At 33.9% G+C, this 18,634-nt stretch overlaps 1 protein-coding gene across 6 annotated transcripts in view; it reads right to left on the bottom strand.

Annotated features, from left to right (window-relative positions):
- LOC117604759 (opioid-binding protein/cell adhesion molecule homolog) overlaps positions 1 to 10,314 on the bottom strand; it is a 212,436-nt gene extending 202,122 nt beyond the window's left edge. For 4 of the 6 annotated variants that reach the window (XR_013062166.1, XR_013062165.1, XM_076688261.1 and 1 more), the window contains exons 1-3: positions 10,156 to 10,314; positions 9,878 to 10,062; positions 8,042 to 8,777 (exon numbers count right to left, since the gene is read on the bottom strand). The gene's annotated coding sequence lies outside the window, so the exon portion shown is untranslated. Of the gene's footprint in view, positions 1 to 8,041; positions 8,778 to 8,881; positions 9,183 to 9,877; positions 10,063 to 10,155 lie in introns of those variants that run through there. The other 2 variants (XM_076688265.1, XM_034325190.2) reach the window with 2 other exon arrangements.
- Positions 10,315 to 18,634: the final 8,320 nt, after the last annotated feature.

Genomic DNA, 18,634 nt, shown 5'->3' with positions numbered 1-18,634 from the left:
AAAGTGGCTTAAAGTAGATATTTCACAGTGTAAAACCGCACCAAGTAAGAATATATATCGCAATTGCCTTGTACTGGCAGGAACTAAAATTTAAAGCCTCGCGGTGTGGTGATGAAGTAATTTAGTTTCGAACTTTAAACACCGGATTGAGAAAAACGTTCAAACTGTTCGAATCTCCAGTTTAAAACGTTTAAACTAGTTCCTTGAAAATGGACAGATTACCAGAGACTCCAACTATTACAGTGTATCGAACATTTTAATTTTTACAAATTTGTAATTAAATGATTAAAAAGATATCAGAAACCTTCTTCGATATTAATCACTGCAATGATCTCAAATTTTTGTCTAAGCGAAATTATTCCACCATCGCAATAGATGCGAGAAAGGAGCAGAAAAAGGGAAAGGACAAGGTGGAGTCTGAGTCGAGAACGGAAATCGAGTAATTTAGCGAAAGTAAACAGACATGAAACGACGAAATAAATAGAAAAGAGATGATGGAATTCAATTACACGAATTGAAGTTGCTTGGAAAAAATAACCGCTGATAAATTTCATTTAGGCGTGAAAACCTTGTTACAGCAACGAAGCAAATTATTAAATGAAAAGAATGATAGTTTAAATTATTTTTTCAGAATAATATTATACTTTATTTTGAATTTATGATGCTCGAAAAATGTCGCTTTCATTTGTCTATCGTTTAAAATATTCCCAAATGGTCTAATAAATATTTCAAGTGATTAATTAAACATTTTCGCTTCTAATTAACTGGCTTGCATTTACCTGGTTTCTCCTACCTTTGAGAGTCAACAAGCTCCTTATGATGACTCTGAACGTGCATGATAAATTTTAATTTCAAAGTAAAAATACCGACCCTCTAATTAAATCAAACACCGATTCGGAAGGGTTAGAACGAAAAAAAAAAAAAAAAAAATTACAGATTTGCTGACCGTCGCTGGTTAGATTCGTACCATTCAGCACCGACGGAACGGTGCTCTCTTTTTCGTTAGAATTCAAACTTTATCCTCGATCCGAACGTATCTTATTAGCGAAATCGTTCTGAAAACGGTCCGAGTTTAAATAATTCGAGCGATTGCCTGCTCGTCTCCTTTTACCGTCGTTAAACCGTGATTAAATCCTTTACGGTGTGAGCAACGATAACGAAGATATTCATCGTTAAAACATCCAGAGTACGAACCTTATCTTGGAGAAGACAGGATTATAGGAAATAAATACCTCTCTGTTAGAGATCCACGGTATAATGAAAGATGCTGACAAGCTGGACTTAATTAAATGCACGAGGAACGTGATAATTGGGGAGAAAAAAGACTAAGATTAAGAGAATAGTAGACATGGAAAATGTAAAAGAATACCTTAATTTTTTCTTTACATTCCTAACCAAACTAAATTATTATTAAATTATTCAAGGTAGGTTAAATTGCATCTGCTGTTTTATCCATTATTAAATAGAAAATTTAATAAATTATTGATCAATATTTCATATACAGATGATATTCAAGATATAAGCAACAAAAATATCATAATTTATTATAAATATCAGATATTATTTTCATTTTTTATTGCTCTAAAAATTATTTTTCCAATATAGGTATCTCATTGATTAAAAATTTATACTAATATTCTTGTATAGATTTTATAAGTTTCGATCACGATGGTTTGAGCATCCGTTGTTCAAGGGTTAAAAGAACGAAAGGGTTAAAAGGAGACGAAGTTATTTCCACTTTCAGTAGTATAGAAGTCGAGGTTTGAAACGCCCAGAGTCTTGGCGAAAGTATTACCGCTAATGGCGACTATATTTTTCGACCTTAGCTAAATACACCTTGATACGCCCTATGCCACTTGCAAGAGTGCCCTCTTCTAATGGCCTGAGCCTAATGTTACCCATACTTTCAATGCCTCCTTCTCAACTAGTACCTTGCCATGATAGTTAACTAGGATTCTACCTACACAGAAATAGGAGAGAAGCATCGAAGGAAAAAAGGTATTCAGGTTTCTATTATTTTAACCTTCAGTGGTGTACAGGAGTGTAATTGCACCCTATGCAATACCTAGACTGGTGTAAGTATTTGTACAATTTTAAAATAAAATAAATTAGTATAAGAAAATTTTTATTTTATCTGCGAAGAGTTCAAGTCTGTTATATATCACAGCAAAATAAAGAGAAATGTTAGGAGAGATATCTGAAATTTTTCACCAACTACCTTATGAAAATATAGTATCATCATAAAGAACATAAGAGTCAGCAATGGATAAGTGGAAGAAGACGTTGAACGAAGCATTCTATTCTAACAGGAAGGTGGCTAAAGTGGCGAACGAACTGAAAAGATCCGAGGATTCCATCGACTGGTGTGTCACGAATGACTTTGCTAGAACATTTCATTGCTTCTTATCCTTATCCCGATTCACTGGCCGACTAGGAGGAGATATGAAGGTAACCGTGATTCGAATCGAAGCAAGAAATACTCCTGGGTGAGAGGAAAAAGTCGACTATCAAAGCCACGTCCTGACTCGTATAATCCATCGGTTACTGTTATTACTGCGTCTCTTCGAACAGGAAAGAACCGAGGAGCGTTTCAAAAGATGGTTAGATGTATACAGTGGGTCCAAAAAGTATTTGTACACCATTCAAAACAGAGTACCTTGTTTAAAATTGGACCAATGATTTGAAGTTTCTCGAGAAGCTATACAAATTAATTTACTAAGATATGTGCTTTCGTTGTTTTAAAAAATTACAATTTGTCATAATCGGGGAAAAATAGTAAAAGGCGATTTTTTATAATTGAGTTTGCAATGAAAATTTAAAATTTGTATAGCTTCTCGAGAAACCTCAAGTCATTTGATCCAATTTTAAATGGTGAACAAATACTTACTGGACCCACTGTAGTTGCTAGACAGTTAGTTGAAATAAATGGAAGAAATTGAAACAAATACAGGGTGATTCTAAATTACTTCCACCCCCGCCAGGTCTGAACCAAAACTTATTAGAAAAATTCTCGGATAAACAGAAACGAGAAATGATAATTAAAAAGTTATATTGTATTCGTTTGCACGGATCGAGTAGTTTTGTGCGACTGCAAGAGAAATTTTTATCTCTAACGATTATTTTTTATTATTAAAGATTTAACCGGAATGCAGGGAAATCGCTAGCGCGTCGAGGATCCGACCGCGCCCACCATTAAAATGCAAATACAAAAATTAAATGTCGCTTCTAATCCTACGTATTAAAGGTTGAATTTAATCCCTAGACAGGTATCTCTTGAAATGGAATAGCGAAGAGGGCGCAAACTTCGTTTTTTTTTCTTTCTCTCTCTTCATGGTCGGCTAGTGATCGACGCGTTTCGTTAAATTAATTGAAACCGTCTCGCGCTTCGCGAAACTGACTAATGACGAAACGCAAACTGATGCGTTCTCGTCGTGCGTGTTCATTAGCCGTGATGAAAGTTCCAACGAAGACGTTAAAACGTGAGCTACACGATTGCTCGACAATTTCTCCCGGAACATTCCTCCGCCGAATAATTAAATGCCAAGCAAAAGTGGTTCCCAGGTTGCTGGCCATTACCGGCTCGAGGACAAGCAGGATGAAACTCTCGTCCGTCGTTGTCGTTACGGAAATTTATGTAACTTTCGTACTGTGACTAATGAGATAAAGAGGTTCCAGCCAGTTCGCTTGACACCTTTGTCGGTTATCTCGTAACCATAACTTCTACTAATTAAAGTTTGATTAAGAGGAATAAACTTCGGTACGGTGACTGTTGTTGCCCGGTCTTTCGACAATTGGTGTCATGAATTTCATTTAATTTAGTCATTCAGACTAAGGGAAACAAGGAATTCAAGTTTTCCAAGTTCGAAATTTTCTAATTTCTAGGTTTTCAAGCTTATTAATTTCTAAGCTTTCTAAGTTCAAGGCTTTCAAACTTCCAAATATTTTAAATTCTAAGTTTGCTTATTTTTAAGTTTTCTAACTTCTAAGCATGCTAATTTCTAAGTTTTCTAAATTCTAAGTTTCCTGATTTCTATGTTTTCTAAGTTCTAAATTTTCTAAATTCTAAGTTTTCTGAATTCTACATTTCCTGATTTCTAAGTTTTCTAACTTCTAAGCATGCTAATTTCTAAGTTTTCTAAGGTCTAAATTTTCTAAATTCTAAGTTTTCTAAGTTGTAAGCATAATAATTTCCAAGTTTTCTAAATTCTAAACATGATAATTTCTAAGATTTCTAATTTTCAAGCTTCCTAATTCGATCGCGAAATAACTGGATGAATTTCACGGTAAATCCCGAAATTTCGTGGACATTCAAAAGGACATCCTTCAGGAACGAATCACGCAATACGTTGCGTTTAAATGAATTGTATTCGCGACGCAGCTAACGGTGCATAGTTGGCCTGCCAAGTAGCAATCGAAATTATTCTGCATTGTTGCGTTAGGAATCCGAAATACGTGTCCCAAGCTCTTCTCGTAGGGCTATTATGGCGCAAACAACAATGCGAGCAAACGTTAACGATGTCCCCGATTCAATTGTCATGTCGAAATATTTCCATCAATTTCAGCTCTAACCGTCTGATGGATATAACAAAATTTCATTAAAAAACAGTAATAAATATTTGCTATCCGTGATGCTTATATAATAATCGATACATAAACATTTTATTTACAAAATATGAATATTCGGAAGAGAGTATTTCGCAATTAATATCGTGTATTTGCACGGGGAAAAAAATTTCACGAATATTTAATAGAAACGTGTATTTTAATGAAATAACTGAACTCGTTCCATGGAAATGTATGATAAAAATGTGAAATTAAATCTATTCCTATGAGACTTCATAAGTAACAGTACACGTTAATTTAATTAATAGATGTAATTAACTTTTTTTAGCCTACAACATTATTTATTGTAGCGATATCTGGAGAATTGAATATTCGAAAGAGAAAATAATTTTAATATTGAAAGAATTACATCCTGAATTTTCATTGAAATATATCACTCATACCATTAGAAACTCTTTGACTTATCTAATTAGAAATACTCGCATTAGATACTTGAAATTATAAACAGAAGATCTAACGAAATATTGTCAAAATAAAAGATATAATTTGTGAAGAACAAAAATAATACTTGATGAAATTTTCAACAACTTCAACGTGGAGGTATTAAACCTTTGCCCAGTAAGTAACAGCAGAAATATAATACTTGAAAAATAAATGAAGTTTGGCAAAATTCCAATTTACGTTTGATCGACACCCTGTATATAACTCGTTTAACTTATCGCCTCGAACGGAAAAGAATTTACTACACGATACCCGTTTTCAAAGGTAGCGAAGCTTGCGGAAGATCGAAGAAGATTGAACTGCAGGTAGCAGGTGCATTTCTTCGAAGATGCATTTGGCGAAAGGAAGAAAAAAATTTGGTAGTTTCATTTCACTTTATGGGCTCCGTTGCGTCGAAGATTTCTTCATCATCGCGGATCCAAAGGTAAAAATATGAAAAGAGGAAGCGATTGCACGGAAGGGTCCCTTTTAGCGTGAAATACTTGTGGCCGTGCATGTACAAGTACCGGTATTTGCACTCTACACATTTGCGGAATACGCGTATTCACGGGAGATACGAGCTGTACGACCGATCAAATGTGTATTCATCCATAAAGCAGTGGTAATCCCTACAGGACACGATAGAAGGAAAATATACGATAAACATGGTTTATAAATATTTGAGAATTAAATTAGAAGAAAAAAATAGATGAACGATACTATAAAACTATTTTCATTGAACCCCTATTCGTGATTAAATTTTTAAATCTCTTTTCTTCTCATCCATTCATTAACCCTTTGATACACCAAAATTGTACAATTTTTAATTTTTGCCATTCTATTAAATATCTAAAGGGAATTCAATCAATTTTGTTTGATTGATCCAATTAAATACTAATCAATATATAATCAATTTAATTATTTTATTATAAATATTTAATCAATCTTATAGATAGTTTTATAGAAATAGAAAATTGCTTTCTTTTATTTCTATATTATTTATTTAAATTAAAATCACCAATTGAAAAATTGAAATATGAAAATGGTAAAATATTGAACCAACCACGGTACCACAATTTTATAGAAAAATTATGTTTCTATATTTCTATATTATTGATTTAAATTAAAGTCGCCATTTGAAAGATTGAAATATAAAAATGGTAAAATATTGGAATAATCCTTGCACCACAATTTATAGAAAAATTATGCTTCTGTTCGGATCTCTGTTCTAAAGTTAGCTTTCCAGTCAATCTAGAAAGACATCGAATTTACATTTGAATTTTAAACAGTTCTCCAAAGAATCGGAGGTTCGCTCTTTGATGACCCCATTCGCATTAAGGTGAGAAGTTCCAAGACCGTCTTCCAATCATCTCCTTCGAATTACTTGAAAGAGTAATTCGCAACCCTAAGACATTACCCTGACTTCTGCCATAATGCGGCTATTTTAATATTTTAAACCAAATCCAGCGTTTCGGATATATTTATTTCTTATCAAAAAGCGATAACCTACTTTTTTTTAATACCCTTCGATACTATATGTTACTTTATTAAAAAAGAAAAAAATAGCCTATGATAAATTTCCAATTGAACTGTGATGAAACGTATTAAATAAACTTTTTCGAAATTTGATACTCTAAAAATATGATGCTCTTTGATGTTATTTAAAACTCATAATGTATTTTATTAAAAACTGGATTTTGTTTGTTAATGCATATACTGCTTGAAAATATTTTGATATATATTTTTGTAAAACAAAAACATCTGCAATATTTAAAGAAATAATTGAATTATCACGAATTAGCACAAATGTCCTGTATCAATTTCAGGTCATAATTCCAAACGTAATATTGAAATTAATTTACCATTCAATCGATCTGCGTAATTACTTATTTCGATATTTTTAAATCTGTTGACTTTAATAAACAATTATCTATTATTAATCACTGTTCTTTCCGCGTTTTATATCCTTCATGAAATATCGGTATGCCGCAGCCAGGGCAAAGAATTTCTGTCTGTCCTAACTAACAAGGTATGATCGATTATGATATATTGTTCTCATCCGTCGGAAGAGATATAACGCATATTGACTTCCTTCTTTGGAAACGTCAAACTGATTTTCAAAATGATACCAAGTTAAATATAATGTTTAACTATTCGTATATCTTCGTATATAAATAGTTAACACTTTACTACATGATTTTCTGTTAGTAAAAAAGACATATGTTAATACTTTGGTATGTGAATGTTTTGTGGAATTTATCATTTTTGTAATTTTATATTTCTAGTTTTAGAAATGATATTTGCAAGTTTCTAATTGTATTAGAAAATTATATTTCTAACTCTATATTTCTAAATTATATTTCTAATATTTCACTATTCAATTTGTTAACCCTTTCCTATATAATTTTCATTTGCTAAGAAAAGAAAGAGGATAATCTATAATTGGAATTCACATTTACAATTTTAAATCCTTTTTATAGCTAAGACATTATTAATAGAATTATATCTGCAATTTTCTAATTATACTAGGAAGTAAAATTTCTAATATAATTATCTATATTTAAAAATAGAAAATTATGTTACTAATATAATACTTTACTGTTTAAACATTAACCCTTCTCCTTATAATTTTCATTAACTAAGAAAAGAAAAAAAATAATATATTAATACTTTGATATTTGCATATTTTGTAAAATTTATAATTTCACGCTCTTTGTTATAGCTAAGAGATTATTAACAGAATTATGTTTGAAATTTTCTCAGACTCTGCTGCGCGTTTATTAATCCCATTGTTTGATATAAACAAGCTATAGAAGCCGAACTATGTGAATGACTGTATCAACACACCCGTGTTGAGAGATATATGAGATAATAATATTTTGGTTCTACGCAGAATACAAGATAAACTTCTAAACTTCGTCGTAAACGAATGAATTTACAAGCAAAACATAATACATAATACAAAATAATATGTTATAAGTTGATATTTGTTACTCACCGTTGTAGACCAATTGCAGGGGAATGCAGCTCCAGAAATGCAGCACAATGTAACTCCAGCATCACTGGTCACTCGTTAAATGCACGTGCACTCCGAAACTGATTTCACAATACCGACGTACTTCTCACTCATCGTCAGTTATCTAATCAGTCCGAAATATAAAAAAAAATCTTTCGACAGAACCTTCTTTATAGTAAACAACGTAGTAACGTTAATAAAAACTATTGATGAAAATATTTCGTTGAGAAATAACCCGTTGAAATAGAGAAACGCGTTTCACTGTTTTATCAAACGGACCTAACCTCTCTGACCTCGGTCCCTCGTCAATAACAGATCGATGAATCAATTTAGTTATGAAGTAGTACATAGTTTGCGATCAAGGCACGAACAGCAACCGTCTCGTACCTTCGTCAACAGAGAGGAACGCGAAGGTTGTTCGACATTCACGACGTTTATCGCGGCAATGAATAACAGAAGGTTCGATCGTGCAGGACTCAAAAGGACGATTTAGTGAGGCCATATAAAGGTGCGCGCGGCACGGCCGCGGAACGTGAGTGCCGCTTCGAATGTCGACTGATCCCGCAGGGTAATGGAACGCGCAGGTCCTCCCGAACGTCCCACGTCTGGCTGTCTGGTTTTGCCTCTAGTTTTCAGGAACAAGTACCACTCGTGCCAACGAGAAACGCCACTTCGTAACGTACGAAACACTTACTCAAGTTTTGCGTCGTCTGTAACACTGTATCCAAGTTCAATTTGTAATATAATGATTAACAGATGGACTCAAGTATTGATTATGTATCGTTGTATATTTAAAAGCACTTTTAGAATAATAAATCTTACCTTTTATCTTCTAAATACTGTCCTGCTACGACAAATTGACGCGTCTGTCAAAACTTTGACTCGAGAAAAACAAAATGGCGTCGATCGTCACCGATCGGAATAGATCGGAATAGGTCGACAAAATTCGGAAAAGTTCGGAAAAGTTCGGCTCCCATGCTTTGCCATAGCACGTGGCACATGTATATCAAATACATTTGCAAACCATAGAACTTTCGTAGGCAATTATGAGAATACACAAAATAAATACGACTTCCTGGTTTAGGAATCATATAAAAAATAATGTTTAGTATCCGAATTGCTCATAACCCGAAGTTTGTAAAATCTAAAGATACATCAATTAGCCTTAGCAGTGCAATATATCTCTATCTACAAACTATTAATGTCAGATTATATTTCTAAACTAATTTAACCTAACCAAATAGTTTAGATTAATAGGATTAATCCTATATATTTATTGTAACATGTGTAATTTTATAATACATATTTCCTAAAACCAGCCTGTAATTTGAACAAAGAAATTTAATAAATCTTGGAGTTACACAAGTCACAAATCAATCTTTCAAAGATTCACTGAAATACCATGATCTTTTTAACCCCTCGATATTTCCCTCTTCTCATCTTTTGTTTTGGAAATATAGAACTACTAGGAGTCAACATAGTTTAATAAATATAGTATCTTTCATGTGATAAAATGAGAGTCCAAAAAATAACCTATTTCGAGGGTCGCGACACCGGGAAAAATACAACCCTCCCCTTCATCTTTTTTTTTCTTTCAGCAGGAAGGGGTTATAGGAACGTCAGTTAGACCATGAAATATGAACGAAGAGGAATTCGTTTCGTCTTTAATGTTAGATATATAGTTCATATGAAAATCTTAATAATATCGCACGCGGTAATTGTGCAACCAAGCATTCGGAGCTCGGAAATTGCCTAGAAATCGCCGGAAATATGGACTGATCTTACGCTTCGACGAATATGCCGTACCAGTTTCCGTACCTTATTATGGAAGTTCCGTCGAACTTCGGTTCCACGTTTTGTGGGATCAGGACCGTCAGAGCTAATAAGAGAAATCGTGGGAGTTGAGATGTCAACGAACTGGTGGTGGCGAGATACAACTTGAAAAATAATGACTTTATTTCCGGTATCCTCCTTCCTCTACTTTTCACGTATTTTTAGGTACTCTGTAATTTCATTGCACAGAAATCCATTATTTGCTTCGATTGGTAATCAATCTAACCCTTTTCATATTAAAAATAGTAAGGAAATATTTATACCCAGTGTTTGACTACAGATGGACATCCTTTGAGGGTGTTGTAGCTGAAGTGATACTGAAGAACTTCTTCTTACACCAAAATACTCGTTATGGTTTACTTTTTAAATTATTAATGAAAAACATCCAGCAACCACAAGGCGAATAGTGCGCATGCGCAGACGCGGGAGAGTCGACTACGACAACCACGCTCCATCGGAGTTGCGGACAAACTATATACTCACTAGCGCGTCGCAGTCGGTTTATAGCCGACTCTCGCGGCTGCGCATGCGCACTATGCGCGCTCTGATTGCCCGCGGTTTTTCGTTAATAATTCAAAAACTAAAACCTTAATGAACACTTTGGTACAGGAAACAGTTGTTCAAAATTACCCCAGCTACCACCCCTTCAAAGGGTGCTCACTCTTAACTTAACCTCTGTATAATTATTCCAATTAATATTAAATTTTTGCATTTATATATAAAAATAAAAGGATCTCTGACAATTCATTATGGTCTTAGGGATCGGCATGAAAATTCGACAAGTTCGCCACGAAATTAAACCGATCCAAGGCCGTGTCGGTCTGTTCCAAGTTCGAGGGAGAAGCGATGGGTTACAATCCACCACAATACACGCACACGCACTACACGACACTGAGAAATTACGGCTGCGGTATCAGTCATTCAACTGTGCCTCCGGTGCGCAGGTTTGCTGAACTTTCGACACGACCTGCTGATTTCGCTTCCGCTGACCAATACGGGCAGCAGTTTAACTCTAGGAAGCCAGCATGGGCTTAGGAAGTACACGTTACCAACAATCGAGAGCGATTTATTGGTCACGTTCGTTTGCTCAAAAATACCGTACACAGGAGGCAGTTGTTTATCGTTCGATGAAATTGATTAAACTTTTATAAATTGTATTATTATTTTATACCGTTTGTATTCCATAAATTTTTATATAATAAAATTTTATTTTCATCGAAAGGATTAACAGATTTTGTTTAGTTGACATTAGTCTAAAAATAGTACAATTTATCGCACTATACAACAAATTTTAACAAGGATACCTCACTACTCTCCAAAAGGCTGTAAAAATAAAATTTAAAACAAAATAAGATTTTTAATTATTATTATTTAGTTGACATTAGTCTAAAAATAATAGAATTTATTGCACCATGCATTATTAAAGGTAATAATTATAGATCTTATTTTATTTTTAATTTATTTTTACAGCCTTTTGGAGAGTACTAAGGCATCCTTGTTAATATCTGTTGCATAGTGCAATAAATTCTACTATTTTGAAACTAATATCAACTAAATTTTACGGTAATGTAGAATTCAATGCACGAATTTTTACTTAAGAACCTACTTCGTGGGTAGTTTGTGCAACCTGTTACGTAAAAACGAAAACTTCTACACGAGAAAACTTTTTGTCACGTTATCCCTGGAGATTTCTCTCTGGTACATGGTAGACAATGAGACTTCCAACTACAATCACATTTACGAAACTCACACTAATATCAGCTTAGGAAATGTTTTTGAAATTATAATTTTCAATGTCTTTACAAGTACTCCATTACATGCACGCTCGTGAAATGTTCAAACTTTACTCGTGGTCATATTCTGATTCAAAGTTTCTCATTGAAATGAATATTTCAGTTTGTTTAAAATTATATTATCTATATTACTGAAAATTTAATTTAATATAAGGATCCAAACACAGTAATTTTAAATAAATACCAACTGCCAGATTTGATAATTTTAAATGTAAATTATCTCTCAGCAATAATATAAATAAACATTCTAATGGATAAAGAAATCTGCGTTTCACTTTCCTTTCCTTGGATATTCGTCACCATTTCCGTGGTCCTCTCTCTTAGTCTTTCAGGCGCAAAACAAAGTCCACGCTTGTAAAATATTGTCTAGGATAAGGAGGTCTTGGCTCTGGGCCACAATCGATGCAGGAGTCTGGAAAGTTTATCCGGCCAAAGAGCTTAACGTGGCCTCCGTTATTCTAAACTTTCGCTTTATAAACAAACTTCGTCGAGCCCTATTCCTATAATGTCCGACAGAAACACATTTAATACGGACGCCACTTGTTCTGTTGCAACTGCCCGATATCTACTCGCCCTCTGACCCCATAACTGCACTACTGTCCATATCAAATGGCCATAGACACCTACAGCGGGCCAAAATGCATTTCTTAAAACAACAAAAGCGCATCATTAAATAAATTAATTTTTATTAATTCATACTTATTTCAGTCCCTCATTTAGCTGAATTAAACATCTGATTTCCTTCCAATAAGTTTGTATCTAGTATAATACATTTTAAATATCAAGCTATATAAATGTATGTTAATATAAACATTCAAAAATAAAAGAAAAAGTGAAACGAGATATTACTCGGCGTTGATTAATTAATGCATCCCAGCTAAAATGAAACATCGCGTTTAATTTGCATTTCTGCTTACCCGCGAAAATATGCTGTATGAATTTTTTTAGCCTTTATCAGTGTTCACATTTTACCTATAAATCTTTCATCAAATGTAAGTGGACCTCCTAGATAACTCTCTGTAACAACGAAATATTTTAAATAAAATTTCCAAAATAATTGCTCCTCTCCCTGCAAATTTCACGATTATTCGTAAAACCCACTAGAGATTAAATAAAATAATATACATTTCATTATTTATTACAATACATTCATCCCGCTTGAAATAAAATATTAACAGGCTGATAATTACATCAATAAATTCAGACAGTTTTATTATTTACCGATTGTTTCGAAAACTCGATGAATCTTTATGAACGTACGAAATGACCAGCGATATAAATTTCAGAAAATCGCGTTGAAAAATTGTATAACATTTATAAACCGTGAAATCAAACAATTATGAGGGTGCGAAAAGCGGCGCATAATTATTTTCATTTCTCGGTTGTTGATAAATGAAAATAAAAAAAAAAAAAATCCTCGGTGAAATTATTCTCCACCTATGTGGAAGCTTTTGCTATTGTTTGGCGTTTTGCATCGATGCCAGATTATAACCGTAGCAGAAAAACACTGTCATGTTTGACGAAGAGTACCGTACACCAGTACGTGTGCTGTTGCGAATCGAGCCAACATAAATTTAATTTTATTCAGCTCGAAGAGCTCGCCAGCGATGCCATAAATCTGTGGTATTCCTGCTGCGCAATCTTTTTGAGGCGCACTGTATAGCCATGGCCATTAAATGCAACCGTCAACCGGTTTATTTCTCGTAATTTCCCTAACAAAATCCTATAACAAATGGTACACTACTGTTACGATAATATGACTAGACTCACGATTTTTGAATAACATTAATTAGTTTTCGAGCTGCGTAAAAATTGCAATAATTAGTCACAGTATGACGCGAACTTTTCTTAATTTTGCGGCTATCAACTTGAACGAATAATTCCGTTTCCGTCCAGTTATTTCATTCACAGGTCATTTAATCGGAGTCTTCATGTTCCCAGAAAATTAATAACTTTTCTACTGTACAAGATTTATTGCAAATTGTATTCTAAATGAACATGCTCTACCTGAAAAATGAACCTAATTATTCATTTTATATCCTGTACATGATGAAGTGCCATCTAAAATATTTATTTCCTTACTTTTTAATTAAATGGCATAAGGTATGTTAATTTTTAACAACTTGCAAAGAATAAAAGGAGCCGACCTGGTTCCAGCATCGAATCTTGAAATAACAATAAACGCGCGGGTCGAAGTACTTCTAGCGTCGATATTAAATCGCTTTAACCCGAAAATTTAGTTAGAGAAACTTTAGTTGAACCTTCGTTTCGCCCGAAGACATCGGTTGCGTTTCCACGGGCCGGCGTTCCAAGCCGCAACTCTGAATCCGAAATCGTCGGAACCGGTGGCAAGGCAGGCCGGGGCCTTTGATTTGCGCATGGTTGGCCGCATGTACAGAGGCAACAACAAAACAATAACGGAAAATTGGCAGCCCTAACTTTCCACGAGTGTCAGACAGAGCCTGTTGCGTTTGTACGCGTTGGCTGAGCCACGGTCTGGGGCCATCCTGCCCTCTGAGGCTGCTGCCTGTTTCTCGTCGGATCGTATATAAAGGTAAGCGAACCGCAGTTAACTGCACACCGACTATCATTCAGGAGTGACGAGAACAGAGAATCACGGTACGAATGTTAAAGGAACAAAGAGGGGTGAAATGGAAAACTAGACGGAGACAGAAAGGCGAACGCGGACTGTGTATTGTTATGGTACTGAAATTCACGAAACAAAAGATGCCTATCCTTCGTTTTATCCTGGCCTTAATTGTTCAGGCTACGAAGCTTCAAGCCTTGGATGTTTAATTTCGAAAAAAAGACCAAGAGTAGTTTTAATAAGAACAACAGTGGGAAATTAATGAAAAAAACTCCACCATTCTGATATATTTCGTTACTCGAACTCAGTCTCGGGTAAAATGGTACTTTAACCTTCGGACGGCGGACCACGGAGAGAGCCTCGATTTTAATTTTCGTTCTCTAGATTTTACACTAGATTCTTTCTTCTTTCTTTTATAGTTTCCCTTTTAGGCATGATCTAGGGAGAACGGTCCCTTTTTGCCTACCGAAAATTAATGTCCACGCGCCTTTTTCACATTACGTTATTCCTTTTCTGCTTTTTTCACCTTACCAATTACATTTTCTTTCTCACACTTTTGCATTACTTTTACATCATACCGCCTTACTCGCTCCTTTACATCCCCCTTTTAGTCGCCTCTTACGACAGGCAGGGGTTACCGTGGCCGTATTCTGATCCCCCGAGCCACAGGGGGTTACACTAGATTACTTTAAAAATTCTTTTTCTAATGTACGAATCTTATTATAATTTTTTATATACAAAGCATCTATCAAAAAAATATGGTAATATTATTCTCTGTTAAAATGTATCTTCGGCAACGTTCATATTCGTTTACATTCATCAAACTCTTTATTATTAGAAGCGATGAATGGCCGTGGACGGTATGCAAGGTATTTCATCTTGGGTCTATTAATGTTCCCGCGTGAAAACCGTAATAGGAGGGTAAAGTTGAAAGAAGGTGGAAACGAGTAAGGTTGAAAGGAAGGACGAGGAGGAGAATAAGGAAAAGCTAGATGATTTGGTGGCGGAACAAGTGGCCCCAGGCCTGATGTATGCCCTAAGTTCCTTTGGGGCAGGGAATTCTCGGTGTAGGAATCGGTAACACATTGGACCCTCGTTTACCGGGCTAAGTGAGATTCTTGAGAAGTTTAATTTAATTATACCGGGGCCAACCAAAGCGATTAATCGTGACGTACCAATAACCGAGCTCTCCATCTTGTCCCCCGCGTTGTTGGACCCGCTTTGTCCTTCTTATATTGATTCCACGCTCACGAAAACTTTAGTCATACAGTAAGGAGGACACTTTGGAACGCCGTTGCCAGCGTGGAAATTATAATAAGATTAAGAGAGTAATGTTGCCTGCCAATACGTCCATGCTGCGTGCCATTGTGAACCGAATAAAATATATGATGTGGAAGTAACGAGATTTTCTGCCTAATAATTTTCAAATATTTCATCAAATTTATAGGCTGACAAATTGCTTTTATTTTCTATTCATTCATATAACTATCATTGACCAATGATGGTAGTAATAAATTTTCTCAGGACACCTTTCTTCTGTTTTCTTATTTTCCATAATGTCTTCAAGGATCAACGTATCCTCAAATGCTTTTCAGCTAGTAGATCGCTAGGGTAGCATTATACAGCGCATTAACGTAGGTTCTAATTATCGTGCAGATACATTGAGCACTCAACGTGCGCTATGGGGTGAATAACAAGGCCGCCACGCGGGATGATAATGGCTATCAGAATTCCGGGGTCGTGCCATTAAGTAAATTGTGAAATGCCATGGATTGCGATTCATGGATCGTTGTAGTCGTGCCACGTTCGAATTCTCATGAGTGTGGCCACGTTACCTTGGAGAAACTCGATGCACGATTTGATTAAACTGTTAAGGGTCGGATTTTAATTGTTCTTGTCGACAGCCCGTTAATATTTAACTCGTCTTAGGAAATAAGAACTTTTTCTTATTAAATTGTAGGACCTGTTTTATTATTTTTAATGCTATTTTCAACCCTCTAGAATTTATAGTATGGACAATTACCCTTATATTATTTTAATAATGAAAAGGTTCAAAATGGTTAGAGGTCTAAGATATGCACCTAGGTAATCTTATATATATAGCGCAAAGTCGTCCGTCCGTGTCACTTTTTAACTTGAGACCTACTAGGGATAGAGATACGCTTTATACATCGCATCATTAGGAAGGTCTCGCTGAGACTAGCTCAAAACCGTTTAATTTGTGTGGCTAAGTGGTCGGAATCTAAAGTTACAGGGGTTTTAATTTTTCTATAAAAAGTCTATGGGTCACACATTTTAGCTATGGTGTCCCTGACACCCCTGATGCCATAATGTCAGTATGCAGAGTATCGCCGGTGCTTCGGGATCCCTAACACCCCAAATGCCATAATGTTGGTATACAAGGAGTATCAGTGGTCCTAGGGGTCCCTAACACCCCGGGATGGACTTAGGTCGGTATGTACAGAGCGCCACCTGTACTTCGGGGTCACTGACACCCCAGGATGAAATCAGGCCCGTACGTAAAGGGCACAACCAATGTCAATAAACTACCATCTGATAGCAATGTAATAAGTTAACGTTAAATATAGCTAATTCTATTATTGAAAAACTAACACATTTATTTTTTATTTTCTATTTTATTTACCTTTCCACATTTAATAAAGTTTACTATAAATTACACGAAACTTTTTACCCAGGAGAAATTCTATTTACCATCTGAGGATGGAGTGGAAATAAATATTATATATTATTGTATATACATATATAACATCACACCGAAGACTTATAGATAAAAGGAACGTAAAGTAAAATATTGAAACACCTAAATTATAATAAACATCAATAATTGCGTTAGCTAATTTTCCAACATTTAATATACAGAATTTTCAAGTGAATTATAGAAAATTGTTGAATATTCAGATTTTATATTCTTTTTTATACGAAACAATTTTTTTAACGTAACTTCCTTTCTTTCAATAAATAAACAGTAACTGTAGAAAATAAATAGTACAATTATGTTAAAATTTTTTAACTAAATTTTAATGTTAAATTGGATATCATAAAACAAGTTATTATTAAATTTCTTAAATGCAATGCAACTTTAATTTCTTGTTTCTTTTTTCGAATAACTTAAGAACATACAAATTATCATTTCATCTATTGTTTCTCATTACATATTGCTCGTCAGCTTTATTATTTTCTCGAAAAGTGGATTTTAAAACGCTAAGAGTAACTTTTATTATTGGATCTTTTGAGGGAAAGTTTCTACCTATTTAAGAATTGATTTTGAATAAAATTTTTTCAAGATAAAATATCAATGTGCCTTTTTAAGGAAAAAATTCACTTTTACTCGAAATATTTTAACAAGATACTGAAAAGTGCTTAAACATTTTCTAGGAGATTATAAATCCGAACTTTGTTAAAATATATTTGAAAACTATATGTACTTTTAAATTCGAGGAAAGCTTATTGCTTGTACCTTGTTCATTTTTCAATAGAAAATTTCAGCTAAATTTTTATACGTATTGTTTATATCTAACTATCCTACACCTTTGTATGTCTTCAAAATAATTACATGTTTAATAATTGGCAGCAATATATTGGCATGTCAATATTGCTTTATAACACATTTATAATAACATTTTTATTATTGCAAATTATCTACAGATATTTTTTCCGTTTTTTTCCTTTTTTTTTTGCGTAACCGATCCCAGTGTCCTTTTATAATATTTAAGGTAAGCTTCATTGTTTGTTAAAATATTATACGAATACAAGCATTAGATTCACAAACATACCAACTGGTTGTTCGAATTCTTTAATAAAAATATCAATGAATTAGTGAATTAGTAAATAAACGATTTAAAAATTTACTTTCATTAATCACAGATTAAATACATTTTAAATTGGGAAGGTTTCGATAATATTCATAAAATTTATAAATACACGAAAATATTGTATCCCAATTTTCTATTAATAATTAATTTTAATCCTTTTAATAATTTATGATCATTTTAAAAATAATATATGAACACCAAATTAATTATTAACTGAATACTTTGAGGATGTAGTATGAATAAATTCATAAATGTACTGTCCATTTTATTTATTAAACCTTCTATTTTAAATATCACGGAAACAACAATTAAAAAGAAATATTTAAATATAAAAAATATTTAAATATATATGTCATTACGAAACATATATTTATTTGTGATTTAAAATCTGTTTTCTTTTTCAAAATATATAAGTACATGCTCGAGAATTTTGCAGTTTTATCCTACAGATATTACTACAAATTACGCGAAAAGCAGGAATACTTTAAATTTTCGCTTTTCATATTCCGGAAGCAATTTTATATTAGAG

Source organism: Osmia lignaria, chromosome 5 (genome assembly GCF_051020975.1).
Source record: "Osmia lignaria lignaria isolate PbOS001 chromosome 5, iyOsmLign1, whole genome shotgun sequence".
NCBI lineage: Eukaryota > Metazoa > Arthropoda > Insecta > Hymenoptera > Megachilidae > Osmia > Osmia lignaria.
The sequence above is the reverse complement of the archived record's forward strand: the minus strand, read 5'-3'. Positions and strand labels throughout refer to the sequence as shown.